This window comes from Mirounga angustirostris, unplaced genomic scaffold, assembly GCF_029215605.1.
Source record: "Mirounga angustirostris isolate CCGP_5_RB_7025 unplaced genomic scaffold, mMirAng1.0.hap1 SCAF_4, whole genome shotgun sequence".
NCBI lineage: Eukaryota > Metazoa > Chordata > Mammalia > Carnivora > Phocidae > Mirounga > Mirounga angustirostris.
The window spans coordinates 43,332,155-43,352,306 of NW_026991712.1; the positions used below are offsets into that span (position 1 = coordinate 43,332,155).

Sequence of the window (20,152 nt, forward strand, 5' to 3'; positions counted from 1 at the left end):
CCCATACTCTTTTCCACAGTTGCTGCACCAATTTACATTCCCACCAATAGTGCACAAGAATTCTCTTTTCTCCACATTTTCGCCAACACTTGGTATTATTTCTCTTTTTGAAGGTAGCCAATTCGATCCATGTAAAGCGATATTTCATTGTGGTCTTGACTTGCATTTCCCTAATGATTGCTGATCTTAAGTTCTGTCTACATACAGCTGTGATGATCGCTTCTCGGCCTTTTGGCTAAGATCAAGTGTAGTACATACATCTATGAATACTTTCCTCTGTGTCTCCTGGGTATTGTGTCTCACAAAGTTATACCTTTCTCTGCACAGTTCATAAAAATATTACCTTTAGAGGGTTTTATTGTTTGTTTTTTTAACATTTACCCTTTGTTTCCTTTTACCCAATACGTTTGTCATTCTTTTTTTTTTTTCCCAAAGATTATTTATTTATTTATTTGAGAGAGAGAATGAGATAGAGAGAGCATGAGAGGGGGGACGGTCAGAGGGAGAAGCAGACTCCCCACTCAGCAGGGAGCCCAATGCGGGACTCGATCCCAGGACTCCAGGATCATGACCTGAGCCGAAGGCAGTCGCTTAACCAACTGAGCCACCCAGGCGCCCTGTTTGTCATTCTTTATTCTGTTAATGTGGATAGTATATTACACAAGTTCAACAATCTTGTATTCTAGAAATATATTCTACTTGATCATAATGTGTAATTCTTTAAATATTTTAATATACTGTTGCATTTATTATTTCTGCCTCAATAATAATAAGTGATATTGGTCTTTAATTAAACTATCCTTATCCAGACTTTATATCAGGATTGGGTAGCGCACATAGACCATATTAGCCAGTTTTCCATATTTTCCAATGCTCTTCTAAGTGCTTTAGAATTTAAATAATATAACACATCTTTGATGTTATAGTTAGCTAGAATTTATGAAGACCTGTTATTTATTTAAGTATTAGATATTTGATTAACTGTTTAATTTCTTCTATAATCGTTCATCCAATCATATAATATACTCTTATTGGTTTTTATCCTAATGTCTTTTGTGTTTTCTCTCTGACACACCCTCATTATCTTAAAAGACAACTACAAAAGTTTTTTTTTCCCCCTATTGTGTTGATCTAAAAAAAAAGCTAGGATATTACTGATCAAATCTAATATTTATTTTGCTTTCTAGTTCACTAATTTCTGTTTTATCTTCATTCATTTCTGCCTTCTACTTACCTAGATATATTTTGTTAGATTTTATCTAGCTTCCTGAATCAAATACTTCACTCATGTATTTTTTGATCTATGCTTTTTAAAAATAAATTCACTTAAGGCTTTCTTTTTTCCCCAAGTAACTCTTAGAGTATAGCTTATAGATTTGTGGGGTTTTTTTTTTAAGATTTATTGATTGATTGATTTGACAGAGAGAGAGAGAAGAGAGTACAAGAAGCAGGGGGAGCAGCAGAGGGAGACAGAGAAGCAGGCTCCTACTGAGCAAGGAGCCCAATGCGGGACTTGATCCCAGAACCCTGGGATCACGACCTGAGCCAAAGGCAGACGCTTAACCCACTGAGCCACCCAGGCGCCCCAAGCTTATAGTTTTTGATATGGAACTATCAGTATCACTCATTTCTAAATAGTCCAAAAATTCCATTTTGTTTTCTTTAACTCAAAAGTCAGATATATAAAATAACGAGCAAAAATAAAGGAAAAGAGGGAAATCAGAGGCAAAACAGAGTAGGAGAAGAGAATGTCAGAGTAAGTGCCTAGGGTGATGTCAGTACTTCTATCATGAGGTAGGACTGTCTCTAGGTGAATGCACCAGATAAATTTTGGCTCAATATAAGAAAGAACTTTGTAAAAATTCAGGATTGTCCAAAAAATGAAAGGAAGTGCCTTTTAAGAAAGTGAGTTCTCTAGTACTAGAGGTGTTCAAGCACAAGATGGGGAAGAATGGGACAAGGATACTACAAAAGAAATTCAAACACGGAGTGGATAAATTATTTTTAAGATCTTTCTCACTCTGCATTCTATCATATAGTCTATTATAAAGTGCAACAAATGATGCCACAAAACTATTTTTAATTCAAGTAAGCCCCCCACTGTAATAAAGTCCATAGGAAATCAAGAATGTTTTTTTTTAAAGATTTTATTTATTTATTTGAGAGAGAGAATGAGAGAGAGAGAGAGAGCATGAGAGGGGCGAGGGTCAGAGGGAGAAGCAGACTCCCCGCCAAGCAGGGAGCCCAATGCGGGACTCGATCCTGGGACTCCAGGATCATGACCTGAGCCGAAGGCAGTCGCTTAACCAACTGAGCCACCCAGGTGCCCAAGAATGTTTTATTGAAATATAATTGTGTTAAAATTAATAGTTTGCTTAAAACCGCATTCCTAAGCTATAGGAGTTGTAGAGCAGACAAAGATGAGACCAATTTTCCCTATAGTTTATTAATAAGTCAAAAGAAATAAGAAAAGAGGAGACGCATCATAAACCTTTTCCTTCTCCTGGTTCCTGGGTCTTTAGCATAGTGTTTTCCCTTACAAGATAGTTTTGGACTCAGGGTTAATGGCTGGGATGTTTGAGATGCTGATGGAATTTGAGCGTATGCTTGAAAACATAATAAATTGTTATCTAGTCAACTCTAGGTCAGGTAAGAATTGTCCATTTTTGCCTTTCCTTCTGTTCCCAGACCCTCACTTCAACCAGTGTAATGCACAACTCATCCTTTCCGTGACTCACCAGCTTCTACTCTCAGGAAACTAACTGACCACTTGAAGGACAGACTTCCCTACTTGCAAGTAGGATGCATATAAAAGACATGCTGGGGCGCCTGGGTGGCTCAGTCGTTAAGCATCTGCCTTCGGCTCAGGTCATGGTCCCAGGGTCCTGGGATCGAGCCCCATTTCGGGCTCCCTGCTTGGCAGGAAGCCTGCTTCTCCCTCTCCCACTCACACTCCCCCTGCTTCTGTTCCCTCTCTCGCTGTGTCTCTCTCTGTCAAATAAATAAATAAAATCTTTAAAATAAATAAATAAATAAATAAATAAATAAATAAATAAATAAATAAAAATAAAAAAGACACGCTGCGGGGCGCCTGGGTGGCTCAGTCAGTGAAGAGTCTGCCTTCAGCTCAGGTCATGATCCCAGTGATCGAGTCCCACATCCAATGGGCTCCTTGCTCAGTGGGGAGACTGCTTCTCCCTCTGCCTGCTGCTGCCCCTGCCTGTGCCCTCTCGCATGTGCTTTCTCTGTCTCTCCCCACCTGACAAATAAATGAATAAAATCTTTAAAAAAAATAAAAACTGAAACAACTCTCATTTAAAAACAAACAAAAAGACATGCTGCACCAGGTGTTAATTACCTTTGTTCCAAAAACACAGCAACTTTTCTCTTCTGTGCTGGTATCTTCTCTCTCTCCGATTTCTTTCCCTCTGCCTTACCATGACTTCCTGTGCTAGACTGCTCTAGAATCATTTCCTTGGGCTCTGTACCTAGGGAGCCTGGACAGACCTCAACTCTCCTTATTCCCAGCAATTCTTGGCTCTCCAGGTCCTGTCTTCCTTCCCCTTCCTCAACAAGCACACCTGTAATTCCAACTTAATACAATAAACATTATTTATTGTGCTAGATGATGTTATGGACTGAATGTTTGTTTCCCTCCAAAAGCCATATTTTGAGTCCTTAACCCCCAATGTGATGATGTTTGGGGATGAGGCCTTTGGAAGGTAATTAAGATGAGATTAGGTCATAAAGTTGGGGCCTTTGTGATGGGATTAGTGGCCTTCCAAGAAGAGGAAGATATCTCCCTTTCCTTCTCCCCCCCCTCCCCTCCCCCTTTTGCCTCTCTCACTCCCTTTCTTTCTTTCTCTCTCATTCTACCCCCACCCTCCGATCCCCTAGTTTGCATTCATTGAACAAATGCCATGTGAGGACGTAATGAGAAGACAAGATATCTGCAAGACAGGAAGAGTCCTTACAAGGAACCAAATCACCTCTCATCTTGATCTTGAACTTCGCAGCCTCTAGAACTATGAGAAATAAATTTGTTTTTTAAACCACCTAGACTGGTATTTTGATATAACAGCCCAAAATGACTAAGACAGCAGGTGTGACAGTTATATAAACTATGTTCATGTAGAGGTCATATGGAAGCATTTTGCTTGACCCTCTTTAATCTCTTTTTTTTTTTTAAAGATTTTATTTATTTATTCATGAGAGACAGAGAGAGAGAGAGGCAGAGGGAGAAGCATGCTCCCAAGGAGCAGGGAGCCCGATGCGGGACTCGATCCCAGGACGCTGGGATCATGACCTGAGCCAAAGGCAGACGCTTAACGACTGAGCCACCCAGGCGCCCTCTTTAATCTCTTTTTGAGATAAATATCTTGACACCTACTAACCCTGTGATAGCAGAGTAAATTGATTCGTAAATTGATGTGAATAAACGTATTTCTAAAGAAAATGATTATAAATAAATCAAGTTTTAAGATTAGCTGAACTATTGAAACAACTCAGATATAACCCGAAGGCTTTATTTTTTGGAACGCTGCCTCTACCCTAAACGGAATCCCAAGTGGAACTTCAAGTGGAATTGCTTTCATCTGAGAGCAAAATAAAATGGCTGATTTCATCCTGGTTGACTATGAGCTGACCAATTTATTTTGAAGATCTATAATTCCAGTATGACTAAAGGGACAAAACTGAAAGACCACTGTAAGAAACCTCAATGGGAACACTGTGTCCCTGGTTCTTAAGCAATTGATAGGTAAATTTTCATGTTTACCACTCTGGAATCTAAGAGAACTCAGAAGACAGGAATCTTGTTCCACACATCTTTATAACCATGGTGCTCAACACAATGGCAGGCCCATCATAGACACTCAGAATAGGTTTGCTGAATGAAAGCACTTATATCTTCTTTGGTACTTTAAGTATAATTATATTACCCTGCCACCATTTCTAGCATTCTGTAAATTTCTTCTTCTATTCATTCAATAAGTACTTATTTGGTACCTACTCTTCTTTTTTTTTTTTTAAGATTTATTTATTTATTTATTTATTTGACAGAGAGAGACACAGCGAGAGAGGGAACACAAGCAGGGGGAGTGGGAGACAGAGAAGCAGACTTCCCGTGGAGCAGGGAGCCCGATGCGGGGCTCGATCCCAGGACCCTGGGATCATGACCTGAGCCAAAGGCAGCCGCTTAACGACTGAGCCAACCAGGCGCCCCTGGTACCTACTCTTTTGCAAGACCCTGTTCTAGGCACTGAGGATGCAGTTAACAAAATAAAATCTTTGCTGTCATGGAACTTATATTTAATTGGGGAAATGAGCAACCATCAAACATATTAGAAAGTATAATACAGTGTCAAGCATTAATAAATACTGTGAAGATAATTAAAGCTGCTAAGGTGATAGAGAATGACAAATAGATACTATTTCAGATAGGAAAGTAATGATTGAGCAGGGATCTAAATGAAGTGAGAGAGTGGGCCCTCTGAATAATTGAGTAGAGAGCATTCCAGCAGAAAGAAAAACAAATGCAAAGGCTTTGAAATGTAAGTGAGTCTGATGTGTTTGAAACAAAATGAACAATAAAGAGTGTTACAAATTAGGTCAGAATGGTAGATAGATGTCAGATCACATAGGGCTTTCTAAGTCATTGTTAGGACTTGGATTTTATAGAGAGGAAACCACGGTAATATTTTTGAATCAGGGAGTAAAATGTGACTTAAACTTTTAAAGGATCATTCTGGTCACTAGGAGAATAGACCGGGTCACTGGAAGTGGGTAGTGGGTGAAGAAAAGAGGAATAGGACCAGTTAGGAAGTGATTGGAGTCTTCCATAAGAGATGGCATTGGCTTGGACCAAGGAGTGCCATGGGGTAGTGATCAAAGAATATATTCAAAAAAGAGATTTTGCAGACAAAACAGGATTTGCTGGGACAAGGTTAAATGTAAAAATAAGAGGAGCAAAGGGTGACTCTGAGGTTTGTGACTAACTGAGGTGGGGAACATGGCAGAGGAGCAGACTTTAAAGAGAAAGCCATGAGTTCAGTTTTGAACATACTCTCTAAGTAGAAAAGTTAGGTAGGCACTTGGACAAATGGATCTGATATACAAGAATGAGGTCTAAAGGGGTCTGTTTACAGTATCTTAGTGGTGGTCCAAAAGCTACGTCAAGAAGTTTCAGGAATTATTTCAGGAATTATTTGTGCCAAAGGCCAAGAAGTTCAGGTAAAATGAAGACTGAGAATTGAACACTGACTCTAGTAATGTCAGAAGTCATTCACGATTTGACAAGAGTTGTTTCGTTGGAGTGAAATGGACAAAAGCCTGATGAAAGCAAGCTCAAGAGAAAATGAGAGGGAAGAAAGTGGCAAAACCAAACACAGAAACCTTTCATTTCTCCTTTGTTAAATAGGGAGCAAAGAAATTTTAACTATTTATTTCTAATTATTTCTTTACTGTACGACTTTGCTACAAGTCTGAATTCTGTATCTTTATTTACCTTCAAATACCAGTAGGTATCCAATGAAAAAATAGCCAAGTTACATGGGACTCCAAGTGACAATGCACTTTATTTAATGAGAGAATACTAAAGAAAAAACCTCCAGAGTACTAGACTTACAAGATAAAATATAAAATGCTGACAACAATGATAGAGTTCTTCCCATGACTGACCTCTGGTAAATGTGATATAGTAATGAGAAAATTGCTTGGAGGTGACATGTTCTCAAAGAAGGTGTTGTGTTGGTGATGAGGCAGTGTCTAGAGATGAAAGCTTTCCATGACTTATTTTCTCCCTTGTGCTTTTTTGAAGAGTATTAAGAGTACTCTAAGAGAGGGTCTGGAGGTTAGTGGGGAAAAGAGAATGAGACAAGACAAAGTGTACATCAAATTAGGATAAAGTCTTAAATACAGAACTAATTTGTTTAGGGCATTCTAAAAGCCAGACATTGGCTAGAGCACTGACTAAGTCAACGTGGTGCATGGTTTTGGAGCAAGCTTCTAGTCCATGGGGCAAAATGTTAGACGAGCAAATTTATGGGATTTTAGTTCCTCTGGAAGTCCAGGGTGCTCTGAGAGCATCATTTTATGAGGCACCTAACAATCAAGGAGGCTAGACAAAGCTTGTGGGGAGAAGGGTTTTTAAGCTGAATCCAAAAGAACATGCAAGAGCTGGAAGACATTAATTACGCCTCTGATGCGATTCAGTTGCCCATCAGTGTCTACCACCTTTAAAGTCACTAGATTGTTTCTTTTATACTTCTCTCTAGTGATGGATGTTTATAAAATGTAGTGAGGAAAAGGCAAAACAAAAGTTTAATGACAACTCTATGTTCCTTGAAAAGAAGCATTGATGCTTAAGAAAATGGAAAACGCATTATTTTAATGTTACTGTGAAAACAGAAACTAAAGCATGTTATTTCTATATGAACCATGGGTAACCTTGTTTTTATCAGTTTCTACTGCTGGTGCTTTTTTGTCTTCACTGAATACTTTTCTTTTTGTCATTCAGGTAATGTAATCACCTCCTTTTGTGTGATAATCATAGGTAATTAATTTTGTAACTGTTTCTGTCCTGTTAGACTATTAACTGGATGTCTGTGGATCATGTATCTCTCAAATCCTGAAAGAAGTTAATATATGCTAGTTTTGAAAGGACATGGGTGCTCTCCTGATTTTGGTGGTCAATTATTTTTTTTTTAAGATTTTATTTATTTATTTGAGACAGAGAGAATGAGAGACAGAGAGCATGAGAGGGAGGAGGGTCAGAGGGAGAAGCAGACTCCCCGCCGAGGAGGGAGCCTGATGCGGGACTCGATCCCGGGACTCCAGGATCATGACCTGAGCCGAAGGCAGTCGCCTAACCAACTGAGCCACCCAGGCGCCCCGGTGGTCAATTATTATTACAAATATTGCCTAAACATACTAGTGCTTGGGTATAGGTCAATATCTTTTATTCTGAGATGAGTTTCAAAGCCATAATGAAAAAAATGTGCTACCCCTTATTGCCACGCAGAATTTTTGGCACAAATTGATATTATCCATCCCTATTTCTTTAGCACAAGAGCATGTGGACTGAAGCCAAGTTCAAAAAGTTAATAAGTGACATAGCTGAAATATGAACCCAACTCTAAATTTTCTGAATCTAAATCAAGTTCTCACTCTAAAACTGCGAAGACTGATTCCAGTATGGACAGCAGTGCCTAGCAGTTGGTAGCCCAGCTTCTAGAGTCAGACTGCTTTGGTTCAACTCCTGGCCAGAGCAGTTGATATTGTGTAATTTGGACTCTTTGCCTAACCTCCCTATGCCACATATATAAAAAAGGGTGGAAACAGTAGTATTTAATTCATTATTTTTATGAGAACTAATTTTTTTTAAAGAAAACTTAATATATGTAAAATACTTAGAATTGTGCCAGCACATACCAGTTGCCCAATAAATTTTGGTTATTATTACAATTCTAATTGGTTTATAACATATAATATATACAATTGCTTTAACTCTTATCTAGTAATATCCTATCTTGACCATATGCAATCACTTTATGCAACACAGATTTACAGTGACTTTACATTGGAAAGCTATCTAAACTCTTACAAGCACAGATCTTCTTCTCAGTATTGCCCTGTGAGTTTCAGTCTGAGATCTTCATTAGTCCTCTCAGACATAGATAGTCATAGATTCACAAGTTTCTACATTAAAGACTGATCTTCAAAATACTTTTATATGCAAATTTTGTTATATATATATTTTAGCACAATAAAACATAGTAAAAAAAACTGACAAAAATGGCATTGACTCATATATAATTGCATATATTTTATATATTTTTATACTATTATATTAGTATATTATTATAATTATGTTGTATGATATAATTTTATACGAAAGATTTAATATTTATATTCTATAAACATAATTTTATATACATAATTGCATTTTATTTATTTTGTATAATTTATTTTTATTTTTAAATTGTAGATACAGATATATGTAGATATATAGATACATATTAGATGCACCTAAATGGAAATTATCAACCCCTAAATAAAATCTGACAATGGGCCTAAGTGACTGTTAAACATCAAACATCCAGGGCACCTGGGTGGCTCAACTGGTTAAGCGGCTACCTTTGGCTCATGTCATGATCCCAGGGTCCTGGGATCAAGTCCCACATCAGCCTCCCTGCTCAGTGGGGAGCCTGCATCTCCCTCTCCCTCTGCTGCTCCCCCTGCTTGTTCTTCCTCTCTCTCTCTGTCAAATAAATCAATAAAATGTTTTTAAAAATAAATAAATAAAAATAAAGATAAATAAATAAATAAACATCAAACATCCATATGAATACCAAAATGCTCAAATATCTGTATAGTTGGTCAACATGATGCCATGTGTACACGTATTTGGAAATACCTCTCTGATAGTTTAAGTTTCACAATTTGTTTTCAAACGTATAATATTGACAGACCCAGTGTACACGTTATAAATTTCACCAATTTGTTTTTATATGTAATTGTTGAGCTGGGCTTGGCCCCGAAGGACCACAGAGATGAATATGAGAGTCCCTGTCCTCACAGAGCCTCCAGCAGAGCAAGAGAGCAAAGAGGCACCGAAAAAACTATAACAAGTGTACAGCTAGAATAAAGCATAGCACGTATCACAAATGTGCTGCCCATGCATTCTTTCTCACGGTGCTCCTAAGGATTAGCAGTATCCAGACGAGGGAGTAATAACAACACTGAGGATGTGAGGCTCAAGGAGACAGGTATACACAAGAGGAGGGAAGAATAAGGAACCCCTCAGATACTGGTGGAAGGATGTCCTGAAACCACTTCTACACGAGATGAGGACACCACCGGCCAGGACTGAAGCAGACAAAGGTCTCCAATGTCATCCCCACAGAAGATGAAACGGATAGAATATCTGAAGTGCCTGAACCAGGAGCTTTGACAACAGGATGAGAGTTTGAGGTTAGATTTGTGATTAAGTACACAAAACATCAGGCAAACAAACAAGACAGTTATTATTATAAAGTCTAGGGAAAGCAAAAGTGTACAGGAAAGGAGAAATACATATGGTTTACCCTATGGTCAGTTGTGAATAGCATTAAGAGAATCCTAACGATAAAAATATTAAATGCAAATGTCCATGGAGGAATGGAAAGAATGCTATGTGTGGCAAGCATAAGGAGAAAAAAGAGGTATACTCTCAAATCCTATAGCAGGAAGTCAATAAATAAAGAGTAAACCAAGAAATCAATGTAAGAAACAAAACAAACAAAGACAAACAAGAAAACAAACTTAAGTACAAAGAACAGACTGGTGGTTGCCTGGAAGAGATGGGGGATGGGTAAACTGGACAAAGGGGATTAAGGGCACACTTATCTTGATGAGCACTGAGTATTGTATAGAATTTTTGAATCATTATTTTGTATACCTGAAACTAATATGTTAATTATACTTGAATTTTTAAAAATCTAAAACATTAAATAATCCAATTTAAAAATAAAAAGTAAAAAACTGGAAACCAATATGGTTATTAGCTATTGATTCTGCATGGTGGGTATATGAGTGTTTCATTGTTCTTTGAACTTCATTTTTTTTTAATTTCTCCAAGTAAAAATGATTATGTTATTTAAATAAGACAGCAATATAAACCAGAAGTTAAAACTGGAATTTTGCTGAATGAGAAACAAACAAACAAAAGACCTTTGGCTTATGTGGACTTGGGCAAAAATTAGGCGTCAGTAGAGGAGATACAAGTGAACTAGCCAGGCTGGGTGTTCCTTTTGAGTCTACTCTACAGTCAGATGGATTATAAAACTCTTGTTTGGGTCAGGGTCTCTGCATATGTTGACATTCGTGCCCTCCACTGCCTCCCCTCACCAACACCACCCCTGCAGACACTCACCCCCGGCTACCTCTCACTCATCCTTCAGGTCCCAGGCTAAATACTACTTCCTGGACAAGTGTCCTTGACCACCTGCCCCCGACCACTACCACTACCCATCAGGTTAGTCAATTCAATTCATTTCGGTTTACTTGTTCAGTGCCTTTCTCCCTTACCAGAGTCTACACTCTGCAAGGGATTTTCTCCAGTTGCTCAAATTAAAACCCTTGAAGTCATGTCCGCCTTCTTTCTCGTGTCTTCCATATGCAATTTTCAGCAAATCCTATGGGCTCCACCTTGAAAATACATCCACATTTCCTTTAGCACTACTAAAGCAGTCCAAGCCACCAGCTCTGATCCCTGATGTCCCCTCTCTGCTTCCATGCCTGCCTCTTGCAGACTTTCTTCCTCCAGGCAGCCATAGGGTTCCTTAGGAAATAAAAGTCAGAAATGCCCTTCTCCACCAATCATTTCTCACAGAATGAAGAGTGCTCACGTTGGCTGGCAAGGCCCAGTGGCAACTGGCCCCACTCCCTCTCAGTCCTCATCCTCTCACCGTGCTCCTTATTCACCTTCTTTCCCAGCAGCCTCCGCTACCCCCAGGCCGACCCTGTCCTGGCCTTCACTCATGGCCCTTGGCCTCCCCACTGCCTGCAGCCTCTCCTCTTGCAGATGCTCCCACTGCTTACTCTCCCTCTTCATTCTGCTTTCTGCCCAAGAGTCAGGTTTTCACACACCACCCCCGCAGTGCCTCCATCCTGCTTGATTTGCCTTCAAAGTTCTCATGGCTACATGGCACATTTTAGAATTGGCTGTTAATTGATCAGTTTGTCTTTATTAATTAGTGTTTCACCTTCATGGGGGCAAAGATTTTTTTGTCCCCTGTTGTATTCCCACTGTGGGAACAAACTTGGCATGTAGAATACACTCAGTAAGTGGTTGCTGACACACCTTTTTAACTGAGTGAGAAAATATCTTGTCTGCTTTAGGAGACCGATCAGAAGAGCGCTTAGAACATAGCGGAGCCTCAATAAATATTTTTGAATGAATGAAGCCAATGTCAAAGTAGAACATGAGTGAGAGAGAGAGTTTTTCTCTCCAAGATGATTAGCTGCTCAATTATTCCGAGAGTGAAAAATATAGGGTGACCACAAGAAAGGTACAGAGGGGGCTAGGTGGAATAAGAGAAGAAATATAAATAAATGACATTATCTAGGGAGAGAGAAAGTATGCAAAAACATTTAAGAAGGGAACTAACACTTAGTGTTATAAATGTATTCACTGTATTCCAGACGCAGCATTAGACCCACAGAAACATATATTACTCTTAATTCTCACAGCCCTTTGTGAGATAGATATGGCAAGTCCCTTTTGTAAAGAAAGAAATGCACTCAGATAATTTAACTAATCAGAGTCAGGTCACAAATCTAACAAGTGGAGCCTATCTGACCAGCGGGGCTGCTCTAACCCAGCCTTGGAGACTGCTCGGTGTACAAGCTTCATTCTTCGTAAAGGGATTTTTATCCTCCACAATATTTTGCACTAGAGAGGCATGCGCTAAATATTTATTCAATGAATAAAAGATCCCTTCACAGAAAATGTCTTCAAGGTCGGTAGAAACCCAATAGGAAAAAAATTAATTGGGTTGAGAGCGATTTTTAGTTTTTATTCTTCCAAAATCAAAATATACTTGGTAGAAAAATAAGAAAATAGTACTTGCTAAAAGATTAATTGAGGATGTGGTCTAATCATCTTCCAGAGCATTAAGCCAACCTAAACAGAAAGGTATTTTCAGCTTTGAAGAGTTGTTCTTACGCATGCAGAATTATAAATGGCCTAATTTTCCCTATATCTCCATAATTAACAGAATAATTATTGATCAGCACAAAGCACATGGTCTCTGGAGACATGATTTGTGTGAGCACTTAGCTTTTTGAAAGCTTAAATCACTGTAGTCAGTATTAAAAAATGAATTGATAGTAAATGTGGTATAATTAATCCACCTATTCTATTTGCACATGAACATCTTTTCATGCTAAATATCTCATTCATTTAGGAGAGAATACAAATGTATTACAATGACAGAAAAAAAAATAAATTGGAACTTTTATTTTCGCTGCCATACTCCGTTTTTCATTTACTCAGGCTTCTCATATATTGTGCAAGTTTAAAATATTTCTCAACTTTTATCTGAAAATTACAGGTAGGTGCAAAGAACAGCCTAGGCAGAGGATTTGGGCAAGTCTCTAAATCCCCCAGAACATACGGGTGCTAATGCCGGGCTGCTTACCCTCTCGGCTCTCCAGCCTTCTCTGTTCAGCTCTGTATCTCAGCAGACCATCCCCAGCAGGATGGGCACCCCAGGCCCCTTGCCAGCAGGTTTCCTAAGGGGCTAGGAAAATTAGAAGTAACTGGTGGGAGTGTGGAAAGAAGAGAAGAGCCAAGACACAGTTCCCCATCTCTCTCTGCCCAGGTGGCCTCGGGCCTGAGGCAGCACTCACCTCCTCTGCCCCTCCAGCTGCCTACTGACAGACCTGCCAGGTGACCTTGACCCCTGCACTCTGAGAACACCATCTCCCTTTGTGCTCCAGCCCAGGGGTAAGAGTGACTTGATGTTGAGATTCTCTGGCTGGCCTCATTCTCTCTCTCGTGGCCTGTTGTCTTGACAGCCCTTTGCTTCCTGTGTCATCAATTCCTGTATTAAATTTCCTCTGTTCTGAATATTTAAAGCAGTTCGTGTTTCTCTGTTTAGACCCAGCTGATAGAATATGCTTACTCCTTGACGGGAGGGACCTAGTTTGCCTTGTTTACGGCTATATCCCAGTACCTAGGAAAGGACCAGGGACATAATAAGTAATCAATGAAAACATGCTGAATGAATGAATGGAAAAGACTTCCTTTAGCCTGGTAGTTCTCAAACTTAATCAAGTATCAAAACTACCTGGAGGACTTATTATAACAGATGGCTCCCCCTTCCCATCCCCCTTCCCCAAGTTTCTGATTTAGTAGCTCTAGGATGAGGCCCCAAAAATACAGTTCTAACACATTCCTAGATAATGCTGATGTTGCTAGTCCAAGAACCACATATTGAAAACTGCTGCATTAGTCCAGGATCTGCCCTGCATATAGTCCAAACTGAACATACATGTAAGAGTCAACATCTATATCAATGGGCACTAACTTTTCATATTCAAAGGCAATCTGGCATGCCTCTTCAATTTTGTAACCATACTAAATATTTTCTGTGAAAGCAAGGAATTTTAATATCTTCTAAGCCTTTACCAGGAACGGTTATTACTAGTCAGTTAGGTTCTTTTAAGAAATCTCATCTTAAATTTTTTTATTTGCACCCCCCCCTTTTTTTTTAGGTTAAATACTGAAGGAAGAATGGCCAACCTCTGCTAATAGTTTTAGAACAAAATCCAACTCCTTACCCTAAATGATCATTCACCTGCCTCCTCACAAACCCCTCCTCTCCTTCATTTGGATTCAAGTTCCTAGAAGCCACTAAGAGCAAAGAGCATTCCCACTTCTGTGCCTTTGCTCTGGTTGTTGTCTCTGCCTGGATTAATTGTTTTCAAAACTTTTGTTTGTTTATATTTTTTCGCATCACTCAGGTCTCTGTTCAAAGTTTATCTCTACAGAAGTTGTTCTCCAGCACCCTACCTAAAATAATGTTTCCTTCTTTCCTCTGAGTCACGCTGTCTTTTTCACATAGATATACTCTATCTGAAATTATGTATTTATTTATTGGTGTACTTATTGTTTGTGTCCACAGTAGAATGCAAACACCATGAGGACACAGCTTTTGTCCCTCTGCCTTTTTCTCAGGTTTTATTGAGATACAATCGACATACAGCATTATATAAGTTTAAGGTATACAGCACAATGATTTGACCTTCATATATTGTGAAATGATTTCTGACAAGTTTAGCTAACATCTATCACCTCATATAGATGGAAGGAAGGAAGGAAAAAATGATTTTTTCCCTGTGATTAGAACTCTTGGGATCTAGTCTCTTACCAATTTTCAAATATATCATACAGCACTGTTAACTATAGTCATCATGTTGTACATTATATTCCTAGTACTTATTTATCTTATAACTGGAATTTGTACCTTCCGACCACCTTCACCCAATTATCCCACTCCTGCCCCCACCTCTGGTAACCACAAGTCCGATAACCATAACAAAATACCTTGGTCCCTCTTGTCCACGGCTGCATCACAGAGCTCTGAAGAGCACCTAGAAAAGGACAAGTTTCCCATAAGCACTTGTTGAATGAACAGAAATATCTACCACAAGCCAGGCTTAAATTCAGTTTCGAAGTAGAAGAAACAAGCCTTTCCAGCTGCCCTATTTTTGCCCCGAATCCCGTCTTGGTTATTCCCTGTCCACCACATGCACATGCACCTGCCCACACCCACACACGCCCGCGCCCACGCACACACATGACCACACCCACACACATACAAGCCCACACACTCCCACCCCGGAGATGCTGCTGTTTTCTGAGGGGGTGTTGATGTATCATGCGAGGGGGTGTTGATGTATCATGCGAGGGGGTGTTGATGTATCATGCGTTCACAGTGTGATATAAATGACTGAAAGTCGTGGCTTTCAAGCGTTTGCACATTTTGTCAATGATCTTAAACTAAGAAAATCAAACTCTTAAAATTTGGCACTTAATCATTATAGCATTATATGTAATTGCAAGATATGAGAAATAAGTGCCTATAAGTAGTAGATTGCTTGAGTAAACTATCATTCAGACATACCATGGAGTATCACACAGCTGTTAAAACAAAAAAAAGGAGTGAGGAACACCTATGTGAACTGAAATGAAGTGATTTCTAGGGTACAGTGTTTAAAAAAAATGTTTTAAAATGTGGAAAAGTGTACATGGAGTATACTGTCTTTTGTTTACAGAAGAAGAAAGAATTTTAAAAAAACCACATATGTTTATTTTTGCAAACAAACGAAAACCCAGGAAGAATAAGTCAGAGAAATTACTGAAACTGATTTCTCACAAAGGGTAGTTGGGAATGGGGTGACAGGGATAGCAGAGGGAGCCACGGTGTTCTAAGTACCCTTTTTGTACGGTTGTGACTTTTAGAACCACATTAATGTTTTACATACTCAAAATTTAAAATTAAACCAACAAAATGGAAGGGTAACAATGCCAAACTGTATAGACACAGAAACAAAAGATCCAAAACATATTTCAAATACATGCTGTAACACCTTGAAAGAGGTGTAATAAAGAGCTAAACTGAATAGCTTTTGAACACAGTGCTTTAATTATAAATCTTCATTTTATAAAAGTCAAAAAGAACTTCAAACAAACCTTGAAATCTACCTAGAAGTTTTATTTTTGTTTCCAGACAATAATGGGTACAGTGATCCTGAAACTATTTTTAGTATGTATTGTAGGATTGACCAAAGGACTAAGGATGCTCATATCCTTAGGAGGTAGGGTTCTCACTATGAGAGACAGAAGATAAAAATATGTAGTGATGGAAAATAAGGAAGAACCCTTTGGTCTTAATTTGGAATTAATTATCATTTGCTCAGGATTTTATACACACCCATCTCATATACACACATGTATATAATGTGTGTTCCAGAAATCTTGATGATTTATATATGTCATATAAATAATGTATATGTATCACATATATATGTATCATACACACACATACATACATTTATGATTTATATGCAATTCCTTTTTTCCCCAGTCCTGTCTGCTGAAAAGACCTAGAAGAAATGACACCTTAATAACAGTGAAAACACCCAGGGCTCATATCTTGGTTAATAAGTCCCATTCTCTGGATAAAAGGAACAAGGACTCCTTTGAAAATGGCTGATTCCAGGGCAAGGGCAGAAAAGTACAAGATTAGCTGAAAAAAATCTTGTCATGCCAAAATGTAAGGGAGTGCTCTAAAGAAAGTTGGGGCTTGTCAAAGGGATACATGAGTCGATTTTAATGTAGAATGTCCTAAGAGGAGGCCTCACTCTTAAGGTCTTGCGTGACGACCTGAAGAAGGTGAGGAAGGAGGGGAGGTGCTCCTGTAAGAGGCACACACTCTAGGAAGACAGAGCACTGTGGGATTCTGGTTAGCGTTTAACAACACTTCTCTGTGGAATAAAGAGATCTGATTTTTAGAGTTTGCTCATGTCCTTCGTATAAATACTCCCACCTCGGCTGATTTCCAGCTACCACTGATTTAACAACTGGCTGTCATCATCCATGACAATTGAACATAGACTCTCACAAGCCAGTTGGACCCCACCCCAAAACATCACTGAAAGAATAAATAGTCGGCGCAGAAGCCTTGAGGCGGGAGCTGGGTGCTTCGGCCATGCCCTGTTGGAAGTCAGTGAGTGTGGAGCAGGAGTAAGCCAAGGCCGAGTGTAGGGGTGAGTTTAGAAAAGAAACAGGAGACTCCATTTTGCAGGACCCTGTAGGCCTGGTGAGGGCTTGGAAAGCCAATGGAAGGAGGAGTCTGAGAAGGGAAGCGACATGGTCTGACATCTACTTTGACAGGGTCACTTGGACTTCTGTCATGGAAACAGCAGGCGCAGAAGGGTGGAAACAGGGACACAGGAGACGAGTCCAGTAACAGAGGAGACAGATAACGGTGCCCAGGACTAGACCCCTAGCAGTAGAAGTAGCATGGAGGAAGGTAAATTAGGATATGTTTCGAAGTTAGAGCTCACAGAATCTGCTGGTGGGTTGGATGGGGCTGTGAGAGAAAGAGGCATCAAAGAGGACTGCAAGGTTTTTGGACTGATTTTGCCGAAAGGGCGGAGTTGCTATTTACAGAAAAGAGGAAGACTGAGGGAGGTCCACGTTGGAGGGAGTTTGATTTCACACACCTTGAATTTGAGACCCAGATGGAGAGGTCCAGTAAACAATATCAGCACAGATACGGAGTAGCGGTAGGTTAGGAGGTGAGCACCCAAGCCAGAGGCAGTTCTCACTGGTGCTGCAGCCGCAGGGACCCCACTGATTTAATGGACTTCTTCTCGATTCCCTTTTCTTCCCCCCTCTATGGAGTTCGGCAAATTTCAGTAGGGTGTTTATAAATGGAAACTAATACATCAACTTGTTCTTAGCACACATACAAAAATGGAAAGTTTAAAATGGATGTTCCCCCCTGCACCAACTAATTTTCTGAGGAAATCGGAGAGAAAATATTTGAGCTATTTACATTTTCTGCCATCCAAAATTGAATCCAGAGGGTATAGATGTCAGCTAGAAATCAACCACCACCACAACTAGAAAACTCTTTTTCTTTCAATTCTGGTACCCTAAACAGTGTTTTGAAAATTTTAGCTGTAAATAGCATTTTTTTAAATCAGTGAACATGGTAAAAATACAGGTGGCAAAGTACTTACCTGTCAGAGTCAAGTGCACAGATATTTTATAACGAAATTGCTAAATACATATTTTAAAGAAGAATATATATTTTTTGACTTTTGGAAGTTAAAAAAAAAAAAAAGCCTCCTTCCTAGGAAGGCTTGAGACATGATCAGTTGTGACCAGAGAGGAAAGAATGCCAAGTTTCCAGTGTGCGTGTGCTCATTTCTTTTGCTCATAATTAATAGCCCCTGTGCTTGCTAAGTTTTTGGAAAGCAGCTCGAAGCCTACCCAGGTAATGCCTTCTGACAACGTTTTAAAGATCAGTTATGTCATATGGCTGCCTTTTAGAAAAAAAAAAAGTCATAATGCAGAGCCGTGCCATATGGCATCTCTGAAGAATCAGCCGGATTGGACAGACATTCATTGGATAAGGTCCCACAGCACTTGGAAAAGAATGTAGTCCTGTTGCCAAAATGTGGCCTTTGTTAATCTCCTAACTATTATTGTGCAGAAACCAATTCATCTGTATTAATTATAAACAAATTTTAATTACTTCAGTAAAAGCCCATTATACCGATATCTGATGCCAAACAAGCTGTATTAACTCTTTGTAAGTCTCCAAAGCAAACACTAGGTGTTGGAATGTAGGTATTTTATACAAGGCGGGCACCTCTCTAGCCAAGCGCAAAAATGCAGTTCTGACATTTAGTTTTCCAGTTCTGTTACGAGATCCCATGATGCTCTTGCTTTTCACAGCCGATATCAAAAGGCAGCTGATGCATGTAAATTGTTAAAGGCAGATTATTCCTAATGAGAGTGTTTAACAGCACTTTGTATTCTTTTGCATAACATTTAAAAGTTAAAAAAAAAAGAAGAAGAAAGAAAGAAACAAAACAGACCGCGTTGTAAAGTGATGATTTGCTGTGACACCAACAACCTGACCAAATGCGACCTGATTCTGGTTAAAACATTCATCAACCAGTCATTTGTGATAGCGCTCTGGACAATTTGAGACCAAACGTACCACTGCGCCTCAAAGAGTAATATCCTTAAAAAAACATGAGAAACCAAATCAGTAGTGTGTTTTATGGCAGCAGCTTGGCCAAGAAAGCTGGCTGGTCTTTACAGCACAGAGACGATCTGGTTTGCGGATAACACATGGTGGTTACAGTGTCCGCAGCCGTTGGGCTTGGATGAGATCCAGAGACAAGGCTCATCTGTACGCAGCAGCGTTGGAATCATCTTTGAATTCAGTTTCACCAGTGTCTAGTTTTATTTTATTAGGCCAACCATCAAAAGTTTCTCTTCCTCCTGGAAATCATTCCTTTTGGTATTCCTATCACTCCTTGGACCTAAAAAGTTAAACAGTTTTAAACAAATAGAACCACATCCTGCCTTCTTCCCCCATTAGACTTTGAAGTTTCTCATGTAAACCTCCCACTATTTTTCCCTCTTTTTATACAACAGAATAATTTATTTTTATAATCGTAATGGATAGATTCTAGAAAGCGCTCTCCTCTCTAAATTTTCATTAGTGGACACATGGCAAATAGCTTCAAACTATGTCATAAACATAATATGGGTGTGGAGCTGGAGGAGGGCATGGAAATGTATGATCATTTAAGTGAAACCAATTGTCTCAAGATTGGGGATTTTCTGTGTGTGCCTGTGAATGAGATACATTACATAATTGAGGATTTGTCAAGATTTTTCTTCTACTCAAAAAGCCAAAATTATAAATATCTGTCATATCCCTATGAAATGTATATCTCATCTACAGTTTAAAGTCATAGAATTTTGAGTTGTGGCTCTGGAAACACTGTAGAAGGTTTTTTTAGCCCATCTCTCTCATTTTACAGATGAGGAAACTAAGGCACAAAATAAAAAAAT

General features: G+C 39.2%; 1 pseudogene; it reads left to right on the forward strand.

Annotated features, from left to right (window-relative positions):
* Positions 1-215: 215 nt before the first annotated feature.
* LOC123860767 (U2 spliceosomal RNA) lies at positions 216-370 on the forward strand (annotated as a pseudogene).
* Positions 371-20,152: the final 19,782 nt, after the last annotated feature.